The sequence below is a fragment of the Artibeus jamaicensis genome, unplaced genomic scaffold (assembly GCF_021234435.1).
Source record: "Artibeus jamaicensis isolate MK-2021 breed Jamaican fruit bat unplaced genomic scaffold, CSHL_Jam_final scaffold_474, whole genome shotgun sequence".
Lineage (NCBI taxonomy): Eukaryota > Metazoa > Chordata > Mammalia > Chiroptera > Phyllostomidae > Artibeus > Artibeus jamaicensis.
The window spans coordinates 5,864,428-5,870,719 of NW_026522046.1; positions in this window are offsets into that span (position 1 = coordinate 5,864,428).

Here is a 6,292-nt window from a genome sequence, read left to right on the forward strand (position 1 = left end):
CAGGTGGGGCTATGCGTGGGAGAGATGAAGTACGTGCAGAGAAAGTAGCACGTGGAAGAGCTGTAGAGTGAAAGTGCCGTGTGTTTGGAAATGACCACTGGACACAGAGGGTGGAGGGATGGTGGAGCAGATGGGAAATGACACTGCGGAGGGGGTTAGGACAGGGAGGGATCCCTGAGGGGGGCCTGAGTGCACTCTAAGGAGAGCACCACTCCAGAGTTTTTGTTTTGGATGTCTGCTTTGGAAAGACTCCGAGATCCTCACTGCTAGCTTATATGCATGTGCTCCGCTTCTGATTTGGCCTCCCTCCATACACACACACTCCCTGCTGCCTGGGCACCTGTGAATGTGTTTGTCCACCTGGAGTGCTAATGAGGGCCCCCTGGGAGTCTGACACCAACCACCAGCTGTGGTCACAACCTCAGCGCTGCCTCTTCACAGGACCATTGTTGGTGCTCCTCTGGTGTCCCCCCTCATTACGGGGTGTTAGTGGAGTTTTTACCCCATGGCATTCTGCTTGGCCAGGCTTTGTCAGACGGCCCATTCAGTGGGGCCTGTGTGGAAGCCCCAGCTGGACCGTGAAACCACAACAGACCCTTCCCTGTTCCTGTTCTAGGACCAGTGCTTGGCCCACCTCAAACCAAGCTCTGCCCCCATCAGAACTACCCAACCCCCAACTCTACCCTGGGGTGTTTTCAACCCTTCTTTTAGAACAACATGCCTTCCCCTGCTTTCTCTCTGGCTGGCTTTTCAGCCCCTGTTCTGCGTACCTGAAACACAGTGGCATTCTTTGTTCTAATGTTGAATAAAAGAAACTGTCACTCCCATGTATATTTTCATTTTCAAACTCAAGATAATTATCCCCAAAGATGTTTCTGGAAAGAGAAGACAGAAGATGAATTTTGGAGCTGACAGGCTTGATACCTGGCTGCATGATCTTTGGCAAATCACTTTAGCTCTATGAGCTCCAGCTTCCTCATCTGTAAAATGGGGACACCAGTCCTTACTGTGCAGGGATTAAAAGAGACGGCACACAGGATGCCAGTCAAGGAAGGGCTGAGCTCAGCTGACAGGACCAAGCAGGAAGGGACACATTCCTTCACTTCCTCTTAGAATGAGTGCCTCTGGCTTCTAGGACCTAAAATAAATAAATAAGTAAACAAAGCAAAACAAAGTGCATTCAATCAGGGCTTCAAGTTCACTGCAAGTGACTCAGTAGTGAAATGGGATGGTGCCCACCTTCCAAAAGGCCCCCCGGGGCTCTGCCAAGAAAGGAACATGTGTCCTTCCTGTTCCAAAGGGAGTGAGGGCCCGAGCCAAAGCCATCCTCCAAAGCCAGCAGACAGGTGGCTCTCAAGGCTGACTTCTGCCAGGCCCAGTAAGCCCGAAGTTTCATTGTTCCACCCGGGCTGCAGAGCTGGTTGAGGGAGTTGGCTTAGAGAAGGATATTTTGTATTTGGCTTTTGGAATGACTAATGAATGAGCTGTCTCCACTGCAGGAGAATTATGCCACTTAAGCAAAACCTAGCTGGGCTGGTCGGCTCAGAGATAGCTAATAGGAAATGCCTGTCAGAACACTGACGCTTCAAAGCCAAATATATTCTCACTATGTTCTCTGTTTGCTAAGTTTACTTTATGCAAAATATAACTCAGCTGAAAATATGTAGATGGCAGAGAGCTTGCTCCTTTCCTCTGGAAGAAACGGTAATGAGAAGAAGGGGAGGGCAGTTAACCCAACGGCCCTGCCAGGATGCGGACTAACCAGGCCCTTCGACTGGCCAAAGAGTGCAGACCTCTGTGCCACTAATGGGCCCACTGCCACTATAGTACTCAAAACTGAGGCAACTGCCCTTGCACCTGGCTCCCAGTGGAGCAGAGAGAAACTGGGCAATAGTGAGTACAAGCGGCCCAGCCTGCCATTGTCAAGTGTTCCAGGGCCACCAAGAGCCCACGTGGGCACATTTAAAATTTTGCCCTTTGGCGGGCTTACCTTCCAATACCTGCTCCCCAGAGGTGAGGCACAGAGTCCTCCAACAAAGAAGAAACCAAGAAAAGCCAGCGATCTGCAGAAACCTGAACTAGGTGGCAATGCCTCTTAACTGAGGTGCTGATGAAACAACACAATCAGTGCAAAGAGCCCCAGATGGGGAGTCAGGCTGTTTCTGCCTCTTCTTCCTGTAACACTTGCTCTCTTCAGGCCTTGGCTTTGCCATCTGTGAAGGGAGGAATCGGGCCAGCACAGCAGGTCCTAGGGTCACATTGACCCAACACTGTCCATACACAAGAGAGAAGTGAGGCAGGAGTGTGGTAGTAGGACCAACTCGATTCACCAACCCTCTCTCTCCCTGCCTTTCTCAAGGACTGCCATGGGTTGCCACAAGGAGCTGGGTATTAAGACAGCAGCATCTTTATAGAGATACTTGAGATTTCCCAATACCTGAGATTTCTCAATACCTGAACTAGGAAAGACTTCCTAAGGCCATGACCAGGGGGGACATTATTGTATGGAGATGACCTACAGAGGAGGAACAAAGAGTTAGGGACTCCTACGGCCCCTGACCTGGAAACACCCTACTCCCACAGGGCCACAACCACCAAACTACTTGGTAGCCACTCCCTTCCACTCTGCAAAAAGCCTCCCCAGAGAAGGGGTCTGGACTTACTTGGGGAAGACGTGTGGTCGACTCCTTTGGGATCGCAGAGGGAGCTAGGCTTAAGGAGCCTTGGGCTTCCCAGAAGGACCTGGAGGATAGGTAGCTCAGTGCCTCCCTATCAATGTGCCAGCCTGTCAATGAGCACCCACAATGTGCCAGCATGGAGGGGGCACAGAGGAATCAGAAATTGCTCTGCTCTTCAAGAGCTCCCTGTTTCAGTGAAGGATGGGTACATACAGAGGAAATGAAGATGGCGTAGGGTTAATCACATGACACCTTGGGCAAGCTACGGAGTGTCTCTGAGCCTTGATTTTCCTCTGTGAAATGGCAATAATGATGACTTGTTTTAGAGGACCAGAGATGTATATAAATGCCTAGTGCATTTTAATTATTGGATAAAATGGAGCTATCACTATTTTCATCACCATGGCTTAGAGGAGGGCTTCTCAGCAGAACGGGTGCCAGGTGTGCAGAGACTCCTCTATCCCTTGAGCCCCTGGGGCCAGGCCTGGGGTGTCTGGGCCTCCAGGCCGGCTCTTCCTAGGCTACCAGCCACCCATTTACCCCAGTTTGCCTTTCCTTTGTGCGCAATGACAGTTGAAAACCAAGCTGACAGTCCTCAGAGTCGGCTTCAGAGCAAAGGAGGCTTTGGTGGGGTGAGGACAGGGGAGGCAGTCTGCTGCAGTAGTGAGAATCAAGGAGAACAGCAACAACCAGGCACAAAGGCTGTGTGGCAGGGGGTCTGGGGAGCGGGGGCACCTGGGAGGTCTCAGTGCCCCTACACAATGTCTTGTACATGGGCCCCTAGCACAGATTATCACTTGAGGGTTGGTTCTGCTCTAAGTGAAGCAGAGTCCAAGTTGGGAGATGTTGAAAAAGAAAGGCTGGATAATGTCCCAAGTGGTGTGAGAGAGGTGACTGGGCAAATGTTTTGAGGCAGGATACTTGGGGGCCTAAGGAGAAAAAGGGCAAGGGTTAATGCAGATAGACATGGGCAGGTACCCAGTGGTGGAACAGGGCAGAGGAGGGCATTCAGCAGAGCAGCAGGGAGCCAGAAGCCAGCAACGGCCATCACCACAATGCCCAGAAAGCCCTGAGCCAGGCTCAGCCAAGCACAGGGACTGGCTCCAGAATGTGGGGGTCCCAGGGCCACAGGCAAGAGGTTCTCACTGGTAGATAGAAGCAGAGGAGTCATATGACACCCAGGAAGCCAGGCAGAGGAGCTGGGACTCACTTAGGCCACCTTAAGAAAGCCACACAGGGACAAGAGAAGAGTGTATCATAGCCAGTCAAGCCAGCAGGTGGGGTGGGTGGTAAAAATCACTGAGCGAGCTCCACAAACAGGCAAAGGCAGAGGCTGGGGCATGGAAGAACTCACCTGGCTGTCAGGGTGGCCAGCAGTGCCAAGCCCAGCAACCAAAGGAGTAGGAGGACATGGCTCAGGTCAAATCAACCTGGAAGGTTAGCTCATCAGGCAGGTGGGGTGAAGTAGCCAGAGTCCAGAGGATGAAAGGCAGTGTCAGCCTGGTTTTAAGTGGCTGGACCTCAGCTAGAAGTGGGGTGCAGTGAGAGGAGTAGAGCACTGTCAGGGTAACTCCCAGTCAGCTGGCTTTTACAAGGCTAGTAAAGGATGTGAGCTTTGCTCTCAGACCAGTCTGCTTTGAATCTCAGGTCCCTCACCTGAGTAACTGTATGGCATTGGAGGTGACACTGTCTCTGTTTCTTCATTTGTAGAGTGGAGATAATCATAGCACCTCTTCAGCAGGGGGAAGCTTAAATGAGGTCATTTGCACGACTCTGGTATATGCAGATGTTTGCAAAATTGTAAGTGTTCTTACTATAACTATCAGCCCCCGATCCTGTCAGGTTCCCCAAAATGAAGAGGTTTGATGGCAGAAGCCCAGCCCTTATGGGAAAGGGCAGTGAAGAAAAAATTACAAAGGCTTGGACCACAGATAAACTCCTGTTCAAGTCCCTCCTCCACCTCTGCCCATCTGTGAGTCCTTTAGCAAGCCTCGGTTTCCTTATCAATAAAACTGAGATACTAATACCTGACTTCTGAGATTTTTATCAATTGAATGTGATAATGTATGTGATGTGTCCAACCTGGTAGATGCTTCATACATGGCTACTCTGTAGAGGAGGCTGAACTGTGAGGGAGGTGAGGCAGATGGTACCCAAGGGGCATTTGGGGGACCAGCAATCACCCCTTGCACCACAGGTCTTGGATCTGTCATAGAAACACTTTCCCTGCAGAAACAGAAGCAGCCAGAGCTCTGGCAGCTCCACAGGCATGTGCCCTGGGAACACACTCTCATACTCTGATAGGATTCCACCTGCTGGACAGGACTGGCTCAGGGACCAGGTGAGTCTTGTCTGGTGGTGGAGGGTAGCAGTGGCTCCAAGCTGGTAGGGGCCCAAGAAGGGAGAAGGAGAGAAAGGCTGGTGGAGGAAAAAGATACTTTTCATTGCTCTGCTAAGTAAATAAGAAAGCACTTAATTGTGCACTTTCTGTGGGCTAAGCCCTAGAGCCATCATGGTGAAAAAGATGGCTGTGGTCTCTGCACCCCCAAAACGGAGCCTAGTGGGGAGCAGTGAAAGGAAGCTTTAGGAAGATCATTCAGTAGCTACACGCTGCTGGCTGGATTGAAGCAGGAAGGGCATGAGGTGGGGGTTCTGTGCCAGAGTGCCCGCTGTGACCCAGCAAGGGGGGTGAACACTGGGGCGCTGCAAAGAGGACGGGGTGCACCTCACAGACCCAGCTCTATCTCTTGCCAGCCATTCCCCCTGAACAAATCAGTGTTGTGGGTCTTCAGTTCCCTTCTCTATAAGATGAGCACAATAGTACCTGCCTCACAGAGGGGTTGGTGACTATCAAATTAGGTGATACGTAGAAATTCTGGCTCTCAGTAAGTGTTCAGTACATGGGGGCTGTTTTTCATAAGAACAATACTAAGGTGAAGCGAGGAGATACTCAGAAGGAACAAATGGCAAGACTCGGTGACAGTGCGGGGAATTGTTTCACCTACACCTGGACTACTGTGCTGTGTGGATCTTCTGCGGGTCAGAATGGGAGTTGGGACTGGGGCAGAGTGGGGAGTCCCATCCCAGTGAAAGAGAATTCTGAAGCGATCTCAAGCCAGGATGCACAGTTCAGTTTAGGAGAAAGCACCTGAGTTCAGTCTCTGGGTTAAATGTTCCCCTTTATTTTCCTCCTAGATTCCTCCCTCAGACGGCAGTGGGAAGGGATTCCTCTGGAGTCCCAGGGCCCCAGCTCCACAGCCAGGTTGGGCTCACCTGGTCCTTAGGCCCGGTCGAATTCTGGGAGAAAGATCCTGGACCCAAACTGCAGCATGAAATGAACTGGTTTCTCAACAAACATCTTTCCTTCTGTCGACAGAACAAAACCTCAATAAACACGTTACCTTTTTTTGTAAGTGGCAGTCCCATTGTAAAAAAGGGACTTAGGGGACAAGGTCCCAGAGGGAAATAAAGAGAACACTCCCACCACCTCTCTTGCCAAGAAAGAGCTGAAATTCTTGAAGACATCATTGAGCCAAAAGTCTCAGGGAGAAGTCCCAGAAGACTGTCCATCAGGTGAGAAAATACAGGCAACATGTAATGTGTAAAAGGATGAA